We start from the raw sequence: 21708 nt of genomic DNA, 5'->3' as shown, positions 1-21708 counted from the left end.
ACTCACAACAAGTTACTGAACTTAATATGTGTTTTTTCATAGAAACGACCAAGGCTCATAGGAGAGACAGAGAAGAGGGAAGCACCATTTTTAAACCATCAGATTTCATGAGAACTCACTCACTATCACAAGAACAGCATGAGAGAAACTGCTTCCATGATCTAATCACCTCCCACCAGGTCCCCTCCCTTGACATATGGGAATTACAATTGGAGATGGGATTTGGGTGGAGACACCAAGCCAAACCATATCAGGACTCCAGCAATTCTTTCTCTCACCTGCTCTATCTCTTCTTCCCCTCTACTGCATCTATACCAACTAAAAGAAAAACACTTCTTGGACACACAAGAGCTGTCATCTTTTGTATTTGCCCAGCTTTTAAGGGAAACCCTATGAAAGGGTTGCCTACACAGCCCCTACATCCTACCACCCTTTCCCTCACTGCCACTCAAACCTGACTTCTGTCACTAGGGTCATAATGCCTTCTGCATGACCTAACTCAGCCCTGCCTCTGCCCATTGATCTCACCCCTAATTATGTGGTCACTGGAAGCTGTTCTCAGGTGTCCTTGCCCAAAGGGACATACCGCACACAGCCTGTGGAGGGTGGAGGAACCAACTGCAAGGTGGGTTTCCAGTAGGACCAACTGGGGTTAAAGAAGGAGTGGGAGGCAATAAAGAGGATTGCTTTCAGGGTACAAGTGTAGGAGACAGGAATGTAGACAACAGCTTTCAGCCTCCACTTTACTTTCTAGTGGCATTATTAGTATTATCAGTATTATCATCACCATCATTATTTGTCGTGGTTTGAGTGTTTGTGTCTCTCCCCCAAAATTCATGCTGAAATCTAATCTCCAATGCAATAGTATTAAGAAGCGGAACCTTTGGGAAGTGATTAGTTCATGAGGGCAGAGCCTTCACAAATACTTAAGACCCTTATAAAAGAGGTCCTAGAGAGCTCCCTTTCCCTTTCTACCTTGTGAGGGTCCAGTTAGAAGCCACCCTCTATAAGGAATGGGCTCTCACCAGACACCAAATCTGCCAGGGTCTTGATCTGGGACTTCCCAGCCTGTGTAAGTGACACATTTCTATTGTTTATAAATGACTCATTCTAAGGTAGTTTGTTATAGCATCACCAATAGACTAAGACATTTTCATCATCATCATTATTACTATCACAAAGGTCCTATTGCTGAGGCCAAGGGGGCAAAATCCTCACAGCCTCTGTGTTAAATTGTGTGATTTATTTAAAATATTTTACCAGAAACATTACTTTTATTTCAGGTCAGGATCACTAAACAAAAATAGATCTCTATGTGGTAAAAGATTCAAATACTGATTGAAAATTTCAAAGTGGAAACATTTAATGTCTACCTTTCACCTGGACCAAGGGAAAATGTAAGAAACATACTTAGTTCATTTACTGAGAGTTTCATACAGTTGTCTAAGGACAGAGGTAAATGAGGAGCAAGAATGAAGACCTGATCGATGGCAGGCTGAGGAGGGGGCTGGAAGGAGGCTGCTTCTGCACAGAGAGACTGAGGATAGGCCAATTAGAGCATCCTCACCAGACCCCCTCCCAACCCAGGAGATGATACATGGGCTAAAATATTAAAGAAATTGTTCACTGATACCCTAACCTTGTTCCAAAAATAATTTGACATTATCCTTGTGTGATGAGGATTTTCTAAGAGATGACAGATGAATTTGTATACTCCCGAAGAATGGGTAAGCAGGAAAGCCCCCTCAGCATCTCCTCTGGAAGAATGCTTACCGTGACAATGTTGTCTCTTTTAGGATGAGATTGTGGATGGTATGTCGTTAGAAGTCAAAGTGTGTTCAACCTTAGTATAAAATCAGAAATGCATACTAATTGAGTTGCTGACATGATCTCCCAGTGGAAGAAGGTGGTACTCTTTCTCAAGTCTTTTCCTACCATAATCTTTGGCCTGAGAGAGAAAACTGGAATGAGCTAGAAAGATAAGCCTGTGCCATCAATGATCTCTGTGTCCTAGGAGACCCCTATGATTGGTCAACATGTTGTTGACAGTTTCCAGGGTGGTGATGGAGAGGACAATGGAGAGACAGTGATCAACTCCAAGGCTTTAACTAAGCCTGCAGCAGAGAAATTTGTGGTTACCAACAAAGGAGTTTCCTTAGGGACAGGGTAGCGATATACCCAGATTGTCTGGGGGCAGTCCCAGTTTATGTTTGTTGTTCGAGCATAACCATCAATAATAGGCCTCTAAAAAGTATTTCTGTTTGTGTTATAAATTATTTGGTGAGCTTGCTTAGGGAGCACTAGCCTTCACCTACTTGACCCACCATGTTCCACCTGATGCAGAGTTTCCCCCTTCATTAGGAAAGTGCAAGTCAGACAATCTTTTATGCACGACCCTGTTCATTCTCTAAACCTCTAGCTCCTTTGCTGTCAAGCACACAGAACTGGTTTATCTCACCAGAGATGTGTTCCTTTATTCAAAAAACATTATCTTTCTTTCTTAGCAAGAAAGACTGTAAATTAAGCAAAAGTTTTGATTGTGGATAGAGTTCAAATCCCAGCTCAATCACTATTTGTATAACCTGCATTGACTTGCTCAGAGAAAATGCCTATCCCTTATAAAAGTTATGTCAACTAAGATACCACTTTCAAGATTCATGGTACGTGATAGGTGTTCAAGAATGTTCATTCTTACTGGAGTGACAGAGGAGTTTCAGTATTATTTTATTAAATTCTGTAAACTTAAGTTATGCTAACATTTAATAAGTGAAATTCAGTATGTTCCTACAATTTTAGGTCTTATCTAAGACCATCTTTCCCCCATACCCAAAACGGCCAAAGTTTCCCTACCAGCCTCTAATTCTATGGGCCCTAAAAGGCAAAGTTGTCCTTATTAAGTTTTAAATTTTAGGGATTTTTTTTTTGAGACATTCCAGGCCTTACAGAGGAAAGTAGTATCTTGTATGATTTCAGGTATCCAGAAGTTGACTTAAAGGTTCTTCTTACAGTTTAGGTTGATTTACATTTCTCTAATGACAAGCGATGGTGAGCTTTTTTCATATGTTTGTTGGCTGCATAAATGCCTTCTTTTGAGAAATGTCTGTTCATATCCTTCACCCACTTTTTGATGGGGTTGAAACTCTTGTGGTGATCGTAGATAAAACACAACTCTCTGTGTGGACAGGTATTTGGTAGCAATTGACTCCCCCTAAGATTTTTTTTTTTTCTGAGATAAAGAGTCGGAGGTTGGCACTATAGCCATCCCCAAATAAACAGGAGACACTGGAGCTTTGAAAGGTTGAGTTATTTGCACAAGATCACTCAGTTAATGAATGACAGAGCAAAACTTTGAAACAAGGGTTATCTGATTTTAGAGCTCTTTTGCTCTTAGGTACAAAAAAAAATCTCTATTTCCGCAAAGACCACAGCTTACATCATAGCTTGGCTGATTTCTCTGATGTCTACGTCTCAGCAACAATCTGTCTTTTGGCTTCTCAGCACATACTGATTATTAATGAAGGGTGACCACTGTTAGAGAGGTCAAAAGGTATGCATCCCTGAGTTTCCTCCCTGCTTTCCTTCCTTGTTTTCTTCCTTCCTTTCTGCCTTAGTCCATTTGGGATGCTATTGAAAAGCAATATAAACAGGGTGGCTTATAAAGAACAGAAGTTTACTTCTCACAGTTCTGGAGGCTGGAAGTCCAAGATCGAACACCAGCATAGGTGTCTGGAGAGAGCCCGCTTCCTTCTCTGTGTTGTCACATGGTGAAAAGTACAAACAAGCTCCTTCAGGCCTCTTTTTATAAGGGCAGCAATTTCATCAGAAGGGCTTTGGCTTCATGACTTAATCACCTCCCCAAAGCCCGCACCTCCTAATATCATCGCCACCTTGGGGGTTGGCATTTCAACAGATGAATGGGGAGACACAAACATTCAAACATTTAGGCTGCAGCACTTCCTTACCTCCTTCCTCCCTCTATCAATTTATTCATCCATGTATTGATTCTTCCACTCAAGTCTCATTTGTTTAAACAAATACATGAGAACCTTCTCTCTGCTAGGTACTGCTCAGGGGCTGAGGAAGTAAGGTAATCAGACAGTGCCTGTTACTTTAGAAGCTCACAGTGTGGAGAAGGAGAGAGATGTAGAAATAATATAAAGCAACACAGATGTGGAGGGGAAAGAGACAAGGAAGAATTTCAGTGTTTTACCTTGTATACTTTCTGCTAATTCCTTTACCATAAGAATGCATTGTACTACATGGATTAAGAAATTCTTTGGCCACTAATGGGTCACCTAGTTGTAATCTATGCAAGACTTTGATATGGTAAGAGTCTGCCTAGAATTATCTCTTTTAACTGGGTAACAAAAAAATAAAATAAAATAAAATAAAAAATTGAACTCGACAAAGGAAAAAAGGTAATTTCCATTTACAGAATTTCTTCTCCTTTTTTAGCTTCTAAAATGGGTGGTTTTCCAAAAAACCATATGTTCTCATTTAGAAATGGGAGCTAAGCTATGAATACAAAAAGGCATACAGAGTGATATGATGGATTTTAGAGACTCAGATGTTGGGCAGGGCTGGGGATACAAAACTACACATTAGGTAAAATGCACTCTACTCAGGTGACAGGTGTACTAAAATATCAGAATTTACCACTATATAATCCCATCCATGTAACAAAAAACTACCTGTACCCCAAAAGCTATTGAAATTTGTAAAGAAGAATTTAACCTCTCCTTAATGATTCATGAAGCACTTTCAGATCTTGAAATAATGTAATGCCAATGGTATTAAATATTGGTTTATTTAATCTATAGAAGTGTGGAAACAGGCAGTTGACAGAAAGTAATCGTGCATGAACTCAAAATTCAATTTTAATCAAAATGCAACTTTAAAATAGCCGCCCTTACATAGTCTGGCATTAAAAATAAACTTTTTTATAGAATGGAAAAAACACAATTTTTTTAAAGGGTAGTTTTCTTTGTATTTCCAAAGGGAAAGCTGACAGATGCAGGGACATGAAAAGAATGAGGATAGATGAATAAATGGATGAATCCTCAAAATCATTATTTTATAATAATTTATTCTGAGGGAAAAAAGGCACCAAACCTCAGAGCCATAAGCAGAAATGAAAATCCACCAGAAAATGCAAAATTACTCGGAAGCCCTTCTATTTGAACAGGAGGAGACTTGCATCTGTAATCACGAGTTCATAGATGGAACATTCTAAGGCTACACCCATGCCATAATTTGAACATTTGAATCAGGAATGCAAGCTTTTTCTCTCTGCTTGAACTGTTGTTGTTGTTGTTGTTGTTGTTGTTCTTCTTCTTCTTCTTCTTCTTCTTCTTTTTTAAATTTTGCAGTGATTTACTTTAAGTGGATTCCTTTGCTCTTGAGAAGAAGCATCACCACTAAGGGAGGCCTTATTTTATTTCTGAAAGGCATTTGCAGGTAGCTCAGCATATCTCTTTTGTCATTTTTGCATCACGCCCTTGAGGTGTGCTTAGCCACGCACACACAGAAATTGGCTAAAATGAAACAAAAGTGCAATAAAATGCTTCTTCTTGGATTTAAGTACTAGTTAACCAAAAATGTTTCAAAAAAGGCCCATTTACTTGCTGTATGTTCATTTTTTAAAATTTCAATTTGTTTTAGGTACAGTAGGTACATGCATAGATTTGTTACATGGTAATATTGCATTATGCTGTGGTTTGGAGTATGGATCTCATTACCCTGGTAGTGAACATAATACCAGAGAGGTAATTTTTTAACCCACCTCCTCTCTCCACCCTCTAGTAGTTCACAGTGTCTATAATTCCCATATTTGTCCATGTCTGCTCAATGCTTAACTCTCATTTATAAGTGAGAACATGCAATATTTGGTTTTCTATTCCTGTGTTAGTTTCCAAACTAAATTCAAACTCATTCCCAGATCACTTGTCCTCATCAATTGATGTACACTGGAGAAAGAGCCACCTTCAGGCTGTGAGGTCATCGTATAATCCTGACCACTCATTTCCCATCATGAGACTGCTGTTCCTTCTGTTTCTCCTTCTTGGATGTCTAATACAAACAGCCTCAGGTAAGCTATGAGTCCACCTGGAGGATGATGAGGTGGATGCCCTTGGAGATGACGTAGGCCAAATTAATTCATCAGCCAAGGATGCACTGAAATACGGAGTAACTGAACAGCATTTTCATTTTACAAATCAGGAGAGAGAAGCTTAAATAAATTTAAAATTTTTTCCCAAGATTACCTTCATCTAGTTGTTGCAATAGATACCAGACCTAACCAACAATTATGATACATAACATTAATAGTAGGCATCACAGCTTACAAACCATTTCCATGTGAATCAGAACAATGGCAATGACAACACTAATACTAACAACAAATAATGCTGATCACTTTCTCTTTACCAGACATCACAGCAAAGATGTGTTGTGTTTTCACATATTATCTCCCACTTACTCCTCATAACAATATTTCTGGGGCAGGTATTTTTTAGCCCTGTCTTACATATGAGTCTAAAAAAATGGCATCGCTTGTCCAAAGTCACAAGGATTGTATATGGTGAAGCCTAGATTCAAGCTTAAGTTGGTTTGATTCCCAAGATTACCCTCTTACCAAATACTCAACAGTACCTGAAAATAGATTTACTTATTAAATTATATACAAAAAGGAACAGTTTTAAATATGGGTATGTCCCATGCAACACTTGGGACAAGCTTATACTACAAGATTATTCATTGTTTATCTGATATTCAAATTTAACTAGAGGTCTCACATTTTCCTGGCAATCTTCCGCATATGTTAGCATGGGCCAGGTAATGATGTGGTGAAAACAACGTTCAAATCTTGGTATCCTAAAAGAGCAAAGGTTTAATTCCCACTTCTGGTACCAATGCATCATGGCCACAGGGCTGCGCTGCTCACTGTAGTTGCTCAGCTCCCCCTGGTGGAGCGGCCACCACCTTGACTACTGTTGGCCACTGCAAAGGAAAGAGCTCTGAGGTTCTCACACTTGCAGGTAAGGGCTTCAGCCCTGAAAGGACACATCTCTTCTGCTAAAAATTTATTACCCAAGCAAGTCTCAAAGGTAGGGAGGCAATCCTACTTTGTGTCAAGAAAATAGCCAGATCTATTTGGTGAACATCCTAACAGCCTGATTGTGATAGATAGATGATTGATGATAGATGACATAGATAGATGATTAGATAGATAGATAGATAGATAGACAGATGGTTAATAAAATATAGATGATAGAGGGCAGATTACATAGATGATAGACAGATACATAGCTATAGATATGAATGTAGATTCAGATATGAACATATACCTGTATCTATACATGTATCCTTCTCTTCTTATGAGAGATTAGGAGCATCTGTGACTCACATAGCAAAACCTGGTTGCCAATGACTATAGTTGTGGTGGATGGATCAGGAATTAGAAACCAAGATTCCTAATCCTAGCTGAGTATGCTTTCCATCACAATGCCATGCCTTTAAGAGACATAAACTCTAACGGAAACACTTCATACTCACTGTTTTCTTATGGTTGTGGGTCATTCTCTCTCTGGCTCTCTAGATCTGCTCTCTGTAGGACTAAGGTCAACCTCCTGGATGTTATGTCATTCTCTTTCCAACCTAGCTCACTGAGCACAGGAAGGCAGGTGCCCACTCCATGTCTTGGCTTTGGCATTGAAAGGATCACAAACTATGAAAGAACTCACACTTCACAGAATATGGAAGGCACCGCATTCAGGAATCAGAATACTCGGGACATCACTCTAGTTATCTATTCATTAAATACTTGTTGACTAATTTGCACTCAATACTTGTAAAGTTTTGCCCTGTCAGGAAGAAGGAAGGCACTTTAGAAAGCTTTTATGGAGAGCATGTGGAGGGAAGTGAATTTTATATTTCTAGCCTTATGGCACAGTCAGAAGAGACTACTACAGCAGTCAGGGAGCTTTTCCTGTAAAGGACTAGGTAATGAATTCTTTGGGCTTTATGGACCATGTGATCTCTGTCATAACAACTCATCTCTGCCTATGTACAATGAAAGTAGCCATAGATAATGTGTAAATAAATGAGTATGGCTGTCGTCCTCTAGAACTTTACTTATGGACACTGAAATTTGAGTTTCATATAATTTTTATGTATCACCAAAAATTTGGTTTTGAATTTTTAAAAATAATTTAAAGATGTAAAAACTCTCCCAAGTTCACACGTCATACCAACAGAAGCAGAGTCAGTTTTGCCCTGTGGACTACAGTGTGCTAAACAAGATGAATTCTAGTAACTTTTTTAAAACATAATTTCACTTTTTTGTTTTTTCCCCCTTCTTCCCTTATAGGATATGAGAGAAAGGATAGATTCCATGAATGTGAACACATGGGTGGTGTCTGCAGGCACCAAAAAACCCATGGCTGCTCTATCCTGCCTGCACAGTGCAAAAGTCGGTACAAACACTGCTGTAGGCTGTAGCTGCAACAGCTGGAGGGGCCTCAGGGTAGCCCAAGAGAACCACAGCCCCTGACTTCTGCTTAATAAAGGCATCACCACCCATGTGGACCCTCTTTCTGATAACATGCTTAACTTTTAGGCCATTGAACCAGAGGCAGGAGAATGTAGAATCTGAAAATTTAAGCAGAAATAGGATATTTGCATAATTGCAAAGTATCTCCCCCAAGTTATTTAGTACTTTCCAAGAGAAACAACAGCTATGTAGAGAAAAATCCTAGCACACACCACATGAACCAAGAGATTAGCTATTTTGTGAAAGCATTTTTCTAGGATTCCAAAAACTAGCAAAGTGCTCAAAAACAAAATGTTGGGGATAGTAGGTCAAAGTAACACAAAGGTCAACAGAAAGAGCTCCTGATGGCCAAAGCTAGAATATTTGAGCGACAGCAAGAAAAGTGTCATAGTCTTGGATTATTACCTGAAGTATAAAATAATATCCATGTTTATATCGATATAAATAAGTTATTCAATAAATAGATGACGAGAAGAGACAAATTTCCCATACAGAAACATTGCAAGTAACTTAGGTAGATACACCGCTTCGAGGAAGTGGAGTCTAATTCCCCACACCTTAAGCACAGCCTAAGCTTAGGGACTTGCTTCCAAAGAGTACAGTGTGGAGCAAGGAACTTCCCTGGAGGAGAAACACTACCTTAGCCAGAGGATCAAGGTTAACATCATCAGACTAGGTTTGAAAATGAAAGTTGTATTAGATAGAAAGAACGCTGCAGCAGAGTGCAGCAGAGCGCTTCAGCAAGAAAGGACTGAGCGTGCTGCAGTGGATTTTCCTTAGGGATATTTATGGAACTTAAGGTAGAAGCTTAAGGGTAATTTGGACCACATTAGCCACGTAGGTCATGATTAATATATTTGTAGACATTTTGGTGCCCTGATGTCAGCAAGGGTTGCACAGTGAGTTCATGCATGCATTCCAGAAATGCATGGGAATTCTAGTTACTTACAAAGTTTTGGGAAAGAAGCCAGCTTGAAATAATAGGGAAGCCTAATTGCTTCTGAATTCATATGTTACCGGAAAGGGGTCTGGATCCATACCTCAAGAGAGGATTCTTGGATTTCGCACAAGAAAGAATTCAGGGTGAGTCCACAGAGTAAAGTGAAAGCAAGTTTATTAGGAAAATAAAGAAATAAAGGAATGGCTACTCCATAGACAGAGCAGCCCTCAGGGCTAGTTGTTATGGTTATTTCTTGATTATATGCTCAACAAGAGGTAGTTTATTTACGCTGCCCCTTGGTAGGCCATATAGGGCAACTTCCTGAGGTTACCACGGCATTTGTAAACTGTCATGGTGCTGGTGGGAGTGTAGCAGTGAAGACGACCAGAGGTCACTCTCACGGCCATCTTGGTTTTGGTGGGTTTTAGCCAGCTTCTTTACTGCAACCTGTTTTATCAGCAAAGTCTTTATGACCTTATCTTGTGCCATTATCCACTTCATCCTGTGACTAAGAATGCCTTAACCTCCTGGGAATGCAGTCCAGTAGGTCTCCCACCTCAGACTCTCGAATAGCTGGGATGACAGGTGCATTCCACAAGGCCCGGCTAATTTTTAAATTTTTTAAAGTTTTTGTAGAGATAGATACTTGCTCTATTGCCCAGGCTGGGCTCGAACACTTGGTTCAAGCAATTCACCTGTCTTGGCCTCCTAAAATGCTGAGGTTATATATGTGAGCCACTGGTTTTCCTGAAAGGTAGTCCCTGAGATTGACTGACTATTCCATTTAGAGAGTACTATGTTGTACACCATAAATACAAACAATTTTTCACTTGTCAATTAACAAATGAATACTGTGAAATACATAAATAAAAAGATAGGAACAGCATTATTTAATGAAAGCCAATAGGGCCAACAGGCATGGGGCAGAAACTCAGATCAATATATTCCAAAATCTGGCTATATATTTTAGGAGACCCAGTAATCCCCGGGGATGCCCAAGAATGAACATAGCCTCAGATTCAGAACAATCACCTAAGTAAAACCCACATAAAACAGAGTTGAGTATTGAAAACTGATCTTTATCACTCATGTGTTGCTCTATGAGGTCCTACCTGGACATCTTGTCATATACTCCTCCATACTTTACATCCTTTTTCTTTGCAATGTTTTTCTCAAATTTTGCACATAAAATAATGTATTAAATATTTCACTTGTTTCTAGTGTTTATTTTCTATCTCCGTATTATAATCTAAATACCATGAAGGTAGGAATTTTTTATTGCTTTGTTCCCTGCTAGGTAAATGTTTGTGGACAAAAATCAATGGATGAAAGTTAACATAATCATTAATTTTCTCTGAGTAGTCAGGCAATATGGGGAGGCAAATCAGAATTCTACCTCGCTCTACTGATTGACCGTGAACAACATTATCACAAATGTGACAATACGCACATAAAACATTCACATTTGGTGTTCTCAGGCTCTCCTCTTTCTTCATCCACGACCAAGTGTTACCACTAGGTTTTTTCCCACTAGGATTGTTTCCTTTCCCTCCCCTCGTCCCTGAGGTTTGTTCTACCACCACTGGACCAATCCTATGTGCTTGAATCAAGAAGAAACAGGAAGCAAGAAAAGGAAATAGAAACAGAGGCTAGAGCTGGGATTTTTCCAAAAGTATGGAGAGAGATGATGGTGAATCTGTGAATACTGAGAAAAATATATGGAAGAACAAAGAAGGTTTTCATTTCATAGTGAAGAAATATAAGTAAGAGACTGAGTTATTTCTAAATTACTAACTGATTCCTAAACTCTTGTGGTAATAGTAGATCATTTTCCTGATAGACGGATAAAGCGTTCTGACAGCATGCTGTGAACCAAGTTCATAGGCACCAAAAATATTCAAAATCCTGTAATAATCCCTGTAGACAGACTGTATAGGAAGCCAGTGCCAATGAAAAAACAATTGGAGAAGTTAATGTCTGTATCTTTACTTGGATATCCTTACTCATTGTTCATTTGCAAACCTGTGCTGAACTTTCTGTAGTTGCTCATTGATGAGACCTGACCAATGGTTCTGTTTGTTAGTCATCACAATGTCAGCCAAACTCTTCTTTCCATATGATTGTTTAGGTTTTTGCTGCATGTTAGTTATCTCATCTTTCTTTTTGTCCTCTACCTTCCCAGGCACCTTGCAGTATTTTCTATCTCCATCCTCCCACCCCAAACTTGCATTGTAAATTACAGAAAGCAATGGTCATCTCTAAGCTAACTCCCTCACCAGAGCAGGAAACAGATGCTTGTAGTGGAGGGAAGACTTGCTCAGGACACCAGAGCTGATGCCAAGATCTGGACAAGAAAAGTGGCCAAGGAAGACACACAATAATCACAACTGCCCCAGGACTCCAGCCTCGCAGCAGAAGCCTCTGACCTGCAAGTGGAATTCCTACCTCTCAACAGACTTCTGCCTACATCTGAATGTGGGACTGGCTACTCTGAGTGGTCTCTCTGGAGAGGTGTGCCTTCCACCCGTACATCCCAACACAGCAACGTTCCCAGCACTGTGTACCCTCAGTAGCTTCCTCCTACTCAGCACAACACCCACTGCAGGGGGTCCCAAGCCCAGCTCTGTCCTCACATCTCCTCCCCAAACTGTAGTAAATTTTTTCATATCCACTCTCCCTTCCATGCAGATAAAGTGTCGCCAAACCACTGAAAAGAAAAGTCTTAGACTGTGTGATCTTGGGCAAGTTATTTAACCTAGCTGAGTTTTGGTTTCCACATCTGCAAAACGGAGTTCATAAACCAAAACGGGTTTAAGGATTAAGTATGTTATGTTAATAAAATGCTTTGCAAACTTTAAAACATAATACAAGTTTAATTATAATTTTCTCCTACCCAATGCCTATCCCTTCATGGGAAACATCTCTTTCTTTAATCAGTCCTAATGACAACAATCAGTTCCGTGGACTTGAGTAATGTTTGCTCTCATCTGGACTAAAGGAGCCACCCTTCAGATCCTGTGCCTATGTTCCTTACCAGGCTTCTCCATCAGCTTCTCCTTATTTTACAGCAAACGGTGAAAGCTCTGCAGGGTCCTCTGAAAGGCTCACAATTCGGTGTTCCTCGCTTCAGACAGATCCCACCTCTAAGGTAGCAGGGTCTTTCAAAATGGAGTGCCCTAGTGATGCCTGAAAAATGGAAAGATGTTTGTATGAAGCCAAAAGTCTGAGGAGGAAAGCAAGAGAGCTCACCATGTGGATGAAATCTCCACCTTTCCCAACTAAACACCAACATGAAGTGGGTTTGATTCCAAGCCCTCAGCCTCTCCTCCCTTCACCTTCTCAATCTCCCATAAGATCCCATTGTTGTTGATGTAACTACTGACCAAAACATCTTTCCTCCCTTGGGAATAAACAAGTGTTGGTCCATGTGTCAGGGGTGCAGTACAATCAATACCTATCACCTGGTCCATGTCTCCAGGCACCCCTGCTCCCCTACCCCACATGACCTGGTCCAACTCTCACAGTCTCTTAAGATAGAAGCCCTGTCCAGGCAAACTCAAGTCACCACTGTCATGAGTGGCACCGGGTCTCTGGTCAAGGCAAATACAAAAATCTTTGTCTCCACCCCAGTTTATACTGATCATGTGAGTCAATAGATTTGGTCCTCACATCATCCAGTTCATTGGGGGAAAGCAGAAAAGTCAAAGATAGTGACCTAACAGGACTTTTGACATCATGAAGACACAGCAGCCAGTTACAGAAGAATTTCTTTCACCTTTTTAGTAAGTTATTTTGGGGTGTAGTGATGACCTCTGAGTAGCCCCCTAATCCTTAACCTTCCAACTGTTGATTTCGGGAGAGGAAAAAACTAAATAATGATATTATTATAATATATATATAATATCATATATTTAGATATAAACTAAATAATATTTCTTTCGAGATGGAGTCTCACTCTGTTGCCCAGGCTGGAGTGCATTGGAGCGATAATGATAATAAGAAAGGGCCATGGTGTTGGTATTTACCGGGTAGTACCTGGAAGATGGCAAAAAGAGCAGTGAGGAAAATGTGGAGTCTCATTGTTAAAGAACTGAGGTTCTTGAAGACCTGATGGGAAGAAACAAGAAGACAAAGTTAGACGGCTAATGTTCTGTCAGAGGCACTTGCAGTGATGTGAAGATTATACAGAGATCAACATCTCACTATTCCAAGATCCTGCTCCTGCATCACAGCAGGGTCCACCTCTCCTGCTCCCTAACTCCCAGCTGACACTTGCCCTGGTTTTCCTCAACACGTGGGTATGACGCTGTCCTCTAACCACCTCGTAGGAGAATGGTATCAAGGTGACGTAGAGGCCTGTAGGCAAGTGGTGGGGCTGAGAGTCAAGCTGCCAAAACAATAGAATAAGGAGGGTCCTTCACAGGTGAGGAAAGTAATTGGAAAAGATTTTGAGGCAACTTGACTAGATGGTTCAGACTTCTTAAAAGGATGATCCAATATGGCAATTGGTTCATTACAACCTCCCTAGAGAATCTTCATTAAAGGAAGAAAGAGTTGGTTAAAAGTTAGTGGAAAAATAAACTCAAGTCAGTCCTAGAATTTGAATGTTGTAATTTGCTTGCACCTAAATCTATTATTCTTCCAATTTTAAAAAATAATACTTACATATTACAAAATTCCAAATAATAGAGAAATGTAAAAAAAAAAAAAAAAAAAAAAGGAAGGTAGAAAATCCCTGTAGCATCTCCCTTCAACTATAACCACCATTTATTATTCAAAGCATTTTAATTAATTCCCTTTGCAAATAAATCGTGTAAATATCTGTCTCAAATTTCAAATACAGGATCATACTTCATAGCCAGCTCCATTGCATGTTTTTCATATTTAAATATTAGCTCAGAGGTTATTTAATATTTGTTCATCTATATTTGCCTCATATATTTATATGACTCTACATATATCTTTAAAAATGTATATGCCTACTACTTTGTAAAAATTCCTAGAAATGCAATGTCAAAGCTATGCATATTTCAAGTTTGATTTTTACTCATTCATTTATTTATTTTTGAGATGGAGTCTCACTCTTTTGCCCAAGGCTGGAGTGCAGTGGTGTGATCTCAGCTCACTGCAACCTCTGCCTCCCAGGTTCAAGCGATTCTCCTGCCTCAGCCTCCCAAGTAGCTGGGACTACAGGCACATGCCACCACATCCAGCTATTTTTTGTATTTTTAGTAGAAATGGAGTTTCACTATATTGGCCAGGCTTATCTCAAACTCCTGACCTCGTGATCCACCCACCTCAGCCTCCCAAAATGCTGAGATTAAAGGCATGAGCCACCTCACCTGGCCAATTGCCCACTTTAGAAACTGTTCACCCACTTTTTTCCTCTTCCTGAAATGTATGGAAGTATCTTTTAACTATCAATATTCTTACCAATATTAATTATTATTAATTGTTTTAATCTTTGTCAATCATATTAGTGAATATAATATTCCCACTTGTCTCACCATACCTTGTAAAAATTATTTCTGAGAATAAGCTTTTTTTGAATGTTCATTAGATATTTTTATTTCTTGTTAGCTATTTTTCTGCTGGGTCACTCATCTGTACTTACTGATTTCTAAAACTCGGTGCATATTTAACGTCCTTTATCATAGATATTGCAAGAATTGTTTCTGGCTTACTTTTTACTTTGTGTTTGCTCATCTAGCAGCCAAAATATGCACAGTGATCACTTTTTATGTAGTTCATGTTGGATTTCCCTAAAAGACATTTGTTTTGTGTGTTTACCTAATTATTTCTCTGTTCCTGTTAGTTTTTCAGCCTTAGGATAAAGGCTGTTCTGAAAAGCCATGCCAGACTTGTCTTCCCAGCAATGACATAGAAACTGTTTCTTGCTGCATCCAGAAGTATAAATTTCCTGAGCCTGCAGAAATGTCGTCGCTCGCCATATGCTATCTCACACAAAAGGCACATGTCTGGGTTCATGTCACCGTTCTCTTAGAAATCTGAGTCTGTACAGTAAAGAAACAAAATTATGCAGGATTCTAAGGAATTTAAAATGCTAGGCCCATCTTGATTCTGGAGGACAGCCGAACATCCTACAGAGAACACACAGCACATTCTGCACACTCACTGCAGGGCAAATGCCAGCCTTGCCACGTATCAAATGCCCAGGCATTCCTAGCTCATCCAATGGATTCCATTCTCCTCTACTTTCCTGTCTCTCCCTGTGCCAGTACCATGTGCTTTTAATGAATGTAGTTTCTACCAGTCTTTATCAGAATTACTAACTTTTGAATTACTTTATCAAGTTAAAATAATTTCATTGCTTCTTTAACTGACATGAAATTGAAACTACAGGTTTTAAGGGAAAAAAAGATATGTGGACTATTGAGCCTTCCTAAGAACAGAATTTTACTTCAAATATTTTTGTCTCATTTTCATGTATCTTTTTGATATTCAAGAAGTTTCTTCATATAAATCTAAAACATTTTGTAACTTAATTATAAAAATAACTAATTTAAATCATTATTTTTATTTGAGTCACATTCTTCTTTCATTGTATTTTATAATTGGATACTGTTTGCATAGAGAAAGCTATTGATTTTGTATACTGAATGTATCACTAGCCCACAGGTTGAACTCTTACTGGTTTTGATTTTTTCGTAATTACTCCTCAACAGTTTTTCAGTCACAAAATCATACATTTGTAAGTAATTAGCATTTTGATTCCTCATCTAAGTGCATTGATTAACAATTACTAAAGCCTTCAGGGATCATCTAACACAAACTACTCACTTTACAAATGAAGAAACCATGGGCACATGAGAAATGTCAAAATAGCATTACCCAGTAAACCTGGTAGATGGCCCTTACATTTGCAGAATTCTCTCTCAGTTACCACAGTGCAAAAATTGCCTCCTTCTCTTCAATTTATTCCACCTCTTCTTTCTTGTCTCTCTAATTCTTCCCTTCTCATATCAAATGCCAACTTCCTTAATATTCAAAAACCAAACAAGATATTTAGTTTTTTTAAAAAACAGATGCTTCGGTTGTTTCTCAATACACGTGATTTCTTCTGTAAAAGCCTTTGATTTTTCTTCCAGAACTTGATTAAGAGTTTCAACTCATGCATTAAGCACAAGTTGTAGTTAAAGCCCAAATGTCCTTGGGGATCAGAAACAAATTGGTCTCTGACAAAGGAATTGAGAGAATTTTAATGACAGCCCACACACAAGAAAAAACAGTGCCTCTGTTGCCCTTGCACTGAGCCTACCCCATGTAGGGGTCAAAATTGGGGTGATTTACTTCAAACCATGATTTCCACTTAACAAGTTAGAGCCAGAGAAAATCTGCTTTGGATCTAGGAATATTTAGGGCCACTACTTTTTGTAAATCCTGAGGGAAATCACTGGGGGAAAGTGAGAAAAATTAAGTTCAACATAATGATGGTTGACATTTTAAGGAAAGAAAAATAGCAGAGAAGTAGGGGAAAAGGGAGAGAAAAAGAAGGAGAAGAAAGAAGAGAAAGAGGAGGAGAACAGAGAAAAACAGAGAGTTATATTTTACGTGAATCTCTTGCAAAATTCTTCTGCACCTTGTTGCAGTCAAGGACCCTGAGTGCTTCCCATCAGGGTACACTGGAGAAAAGAAGGTCACTGCACAGACAAGCTTGGGTTAGAGCACTGCTATTCTCTTAATCTTTGGTGAGAAAACAAAATGCCAGCTGTTCTGTCCTTCCCCCAACTCTCAGGCCCACAGAAGCCTGAGCTCATCAGCACTCTCCTTGACACATCAGGTCTTACTGAATCAACCTTCTCTCACTAGAAAAAGAACATTGTCGCCTTGTCACCATGAGCCTGTTGGATCCTCCATATTTGTTAACCTATTCTTTGTTGAGACTATGAGTTGTTAACCCCAGGCTGGGTTTGTTTACTCTTTGTGTTCTCAGCATTGAGCTCCTCAGTTCGAACCAGACAAAGAATAACTGTCACCTAAAAGTATAAAACACCTTTTACAAAACCATAGAAATGCAGTTTCATCTCTCTTCTCTGTGCTAACCCTTTATGTCTCTGAAGACACCAGTCATGCTGTCCTGAACATTCCCTTCTTTGTTCTGAACAGCCCCAGAACTCACAGCTGCTCCTCAGACAAAGTTTGCTCAATCCCTCAGCAGCCTCTTTGTTCACTTCAGGGTCATTTCCCATTTGCCCATGTCCTCCTTGAAATGAGAACACAAGAAAGTCTATGTCATTGTAAATCAATGAAAGTGAAATATTTCATCCTACATATGTCGATATGGGGCTTTTGGTCTTCTGTAATGTAGCTGTGAGCGTGGAAACGAGTGTGACATTTTGCTCATCGTCAGGGCTTGCCTCCTGGTGCTGATGAGCCCTGACGATGAGCAAAGGATCGTACTAAGTGTTTCACATGCTCATCCTCAGACAGTCTTTAGCTGTCCTAAGAATGATTGTTCTAGATTTGGAGAAACAAGACCTCGTCTCTAATGAGGTCAAGCAGAAATTCAACTCAAGCTCATGTTACACCTATGCTCAAAACCAACGTACAGTACCACTTTCTGTAGCCTAGACTCTTCCATAGGAAAAGCTTCAGGGAACTTGAGAACATTATGCAGCGAATATACAAAACGCATGAAGATTGGGGGTACCTAGGTCCTGGCTCTGACTCTGCTTCTGATTTACAGGTCATATCACCTCTCTGTTTCTCAGGTCCCTCATCTGTGAATGACAAAATAGCCTCATCTCTGATGGGGTTAGATGATCTCCCAAAGTCACTTCTCAGATCTGGAATCTGTGGACCTACACGCTTCTAAGAGTTGTGCACATGCCACAGGGAAGAGGCAGTGAGATGAGCATGAGAATGAAATGTTCTACTTGGTTCAACTACACTCCTGCCTAAGAACATAGTATTAAAAATAGCTGGTCTGGAACGTACAGCCCAGTACCAAATCCTCCCCAGTCTGCAAAGTGCCAAGCACTCAGTTACCTCCTTTCCCACCTGTGGACAGCAGGGGGGCTTGCTCAACCTCTTCCTCATTCTTGAATGATTGTTTCTGAATGTGCCGCTAATAGCCTGACCATGTTCTGACCACACTGGTGCTAGTGAACCAGAAACACTATTGAGTCAGCAACCTCCAGACTGGCCTCATGTGCCTGGCAGTGGCCCAAGCACAAGCATTAGGTACCCCATTAGCATTTGTAAATGTGTTTTTTTCCCACAGTGGACTTGGCTACTAAGCAAACGTTTTAGGAAACGGAGCCTACTAACATGCTGGAGTGCTTAGCATAGTCACTGCTTCTCAGGAAGGTCAAGAGAAAGCTACTTTACCACAAAGAGCTAAGCAGGCACTCAGGTGTACCAGCAATGTAAAGGGTGTCAAACAACCAAAGCTCTGTCTCTGGACAAGAGACTACACAAGCGATGGGAAGGTGTCAAACAACCAAAGTACTACCTCTGTGTAAAACCTTCCACAACGGCTGGGCCAGCTTTTCATGCTGCAAGTGGGAAGGCTGAGACTGTGAGAGCCAGAGGACATGGAAAAGATGACAAGAATGGGAGAGGAACTTTCCACGAAATTGTGGAACTTCATTAGGATTAGGATGGTAAATAAATGGAGAATGTAAGATCTCTGAGTGGAGAAGTAAGTGAAAAGGAAAGAGTATAAAGTTCTAGAAAAAAATTTAACAATAAGGAACAACTCCTGCTTAAAATATGTCTGGGGGGGACAGACCTTGAAACAAAGTATTTAAACATAATGGGACCCAGGTTTTAACCACTGAATGGGCAGAGGAATAAGAGAGCATTGTAGAGCAATGTAATTAATTCTTCTGAGAAGAGGCGAGGAGTTTTGATACCTTCAGTGCTTAGGAGAGTACCTAGAGGGTACTTTATAAAAATGCATTTGGAATAGATGAATTAAAAAAGTTTTTGTTTGGAAACCACAAAAATCACTGTGAATCTTATTTTGAAATGTTCATTTTTTTAAAACCCAGTATTTTCTTTTTTCACATTTTTATTTTGTTTTAGTGTGGCTCTAGTGACACTACTTGCCTATGAATTTTTGGGCAAGTTCCTTCTTATTCCTGGAGCTTAACTTCCTCATCTGGAAAATAACAAGCCTGGATTAGGTGATCTCTAAGATCCTTCTGACTCTGAGATGCTAAGCATTTAAGCCCAGTACTTACTCCTGGGGACACTAAGCACTGATAAATGAGTTCTCAGCAGAAAGCTGCCTTCAATACTAAATAAAAGCCAAATTATCTACTTCCCAAAGCAATTTTCTTTTTTATCCCTCCTGCTAATAACAGGAAATAAATTATTCAAAATGTAGAATTATCTGCCTTAAGTTGGGGTGGACACCAATCTAACATCCTGCCCAGGAAAATAATTTAAAAGAAGAGTAGTGAGATTTGCCTTAATGTATTTTAAAATGATAGCTATAGTACAAAAGTTAAACAGTGAGGAATAAGCAGAATAAATAGACATATTAGTTACAATGAGACAAAAAGAAATATAACTATGTATGTGAGAGTTTAGCATTTTAAACAATGGAGAAATTTTGGATATTTTAATCACTAGTATAAGGAAACCAAGCATTTGGCAGACAAAAACAAAACTTGATTCCTAACTTACTCCTTGCATCAAAAGACACTAATAATAGCAAAAGTTTAAATGTAAACATAACTTGCTGGGCACGATGGCTCACGCCTGTAATCCGAGCACTTTGGGAGGCCGAGATGGGCAGATCACGAGGTCAGGAGATTGAGACCATCCTGGTTAACAGGGTGAAACCCTGTCTCTACTAAAAATACAAAAAAAAAAAAAAAATTAGCTGGGTGTGGTGGCGGGCACCTGTAGTCCCAGCTACTGGGGAGGCTGAGGCAGAAGAATGGCATGAACCCGGGAGGCGGAGCTTGTAGTGAGCCAAGATTGTGCCACTGCACTCCAGCCTGGGTGGCAGAGCAAGACTCCATTTCAAAAACAAACAAACAAACAAATTGTCAATTAAAATATCTTTATAATCTTGATATAGGGAAGATAAGAATGTCAAATATCCACAAAAGAAAAAAGACTGATGACTTACACAACATAAAACTTTTTTATAAAACACACACACACACAAATTAGGATTTGCTACTCTTGTATTCCTAAAGAAATAGAAAAAAAATGCAGAAGAAATGTAGGAGTTTGCAAATGAAACTGAGAAAAGGAAATTTGCAATTTATAGTCAGAAAGAGGTTGATATCACTTGTTCTTATATCAGTAGGAAATTACAAATCCATAAGGAAAAGAGGAAGATGACACAAGTAGACAGATAAATGCACAGACATGGCAGGCATAATAGGCTCCTGTCCAAATTGCATACTACTGCCCATCTCTTTCCCTCCTTTCCCTGACCTGCTTGAGAAGGCAAAACAAACTGCTCTCAAAAACTCTCTGGTGGCCAGGCACGGTGGCTCAGGCCTGTAATCCCAGCACTTTGGGAGGCTGAGGCAGGCGGATTGCCTAAGCTCAGGAGTTCATGACCAGCCTGGGCAACATGGTGAAACCTGTCTATACTAAAATACAAAAATTAACCCAGTGTGGCAGCATGCGCCTGTAGTCCCAGCTACTCCGGAGGCCGAGGCAGGAGAATTGCTTGAACCCAGGAGGCAGAGGTTACAGTGAGTTGAGATCATGACGCTGCAGTTCAGCCTGGGCGACAGAATGAGACTCCGTCTCAAAAAAAAAAAAAAAAAAAAAAAAAAGAAAAAAAAAAAAAAAGAAAAAGAAAAGAGAAAGAAAAAAGGAAAAAAAGAAAAGAAAGGAAAAAACAACTCTCTGGTGTAAAGCAGCCAGATTATCACTATGTGTTTTGGAAATAAATATTGGAAATAAATAAAAACAAGAATAAACAACAAAGCCAACCAACCATTCTTCCAGGTACTTTCTCACAGCTTAGGTCAGCCAATGAAAATGCCTGGCACAGGCTTTTCCTGAAAGCCTTCCAGTGTGGACATGGTTCAGAGAGCTCAGATTTCTAAGTTGCTGTCAGATCTCAGGCAAGTCACCTCAGCTCCCTGAACCTGCTTCCGCCTCTGTACAAGGGGGAAAACGTCTGTTACTGGTGTTTTTCAATGATTTACAGGAAAAAATTACAGGAAATGCTTTATAATATCTCCAGGTGTTTCATGTGGAATTTGGTGCAGGTGAC

At 39.7% G+C, this 21708-nt stretch overlaps 2 long non-coding RNA genes across 6 annotated transcripts in view; one reads left to right on the top strand and one right to left on the bottom strand.

The window, feature by feature from the left end:
- LOC117072455 overlaps positions 1 to 21708 on the bottom strand; it is a 128829-nt gene that overhangs the window by 20843 nt on the left and 86278 nt on the right. For all 5 annotated transcript variants that reach the window (XR_004432819.1, XR_004432809.1, XR_004432812.1 and 2 more), the window contains one exon: positions 21427 to 21592. This is a non-coding gene — a long non-coding RNA (uncharacterized LOC117072455). The remainder of the gene's footprint in view (positions 1 to 21426; positions 21593 to 21708) is intronic.
- On the top strand, positions 532 to 8460 carry LOC117072415. Its single transcript, XR_004432792.1, has 3 exons — positions 532 to 625; positions 5939 to 6088; positions 8369 to 8460. It is a non-coding gene; the product is annotated as an uncharacterized LOC117072415 (long non-coding RNA).

This window comes from Trachypithecus francoisi, unplaced genomic scaffold (genome assembly GCF_009764315.1).
Source record: "Trachypithecus francoisi isolate TF-2019V2 unplaced genomic scaffold, Tfra_2.0 Contig00164, whole genome shotgun sequence".
Lineage (NCBI taxonomy): Eukaryota > Metazoa > Chordata > Mammalia > Primates > Cercopithecidae > Trachypithecus > Trachypithecus francoisi.
The sequence above is the reverse complement of the archived record's forward strand: the minus strand, read 5'-3'. Positions and strand labels throughout refer to the sequence as shown.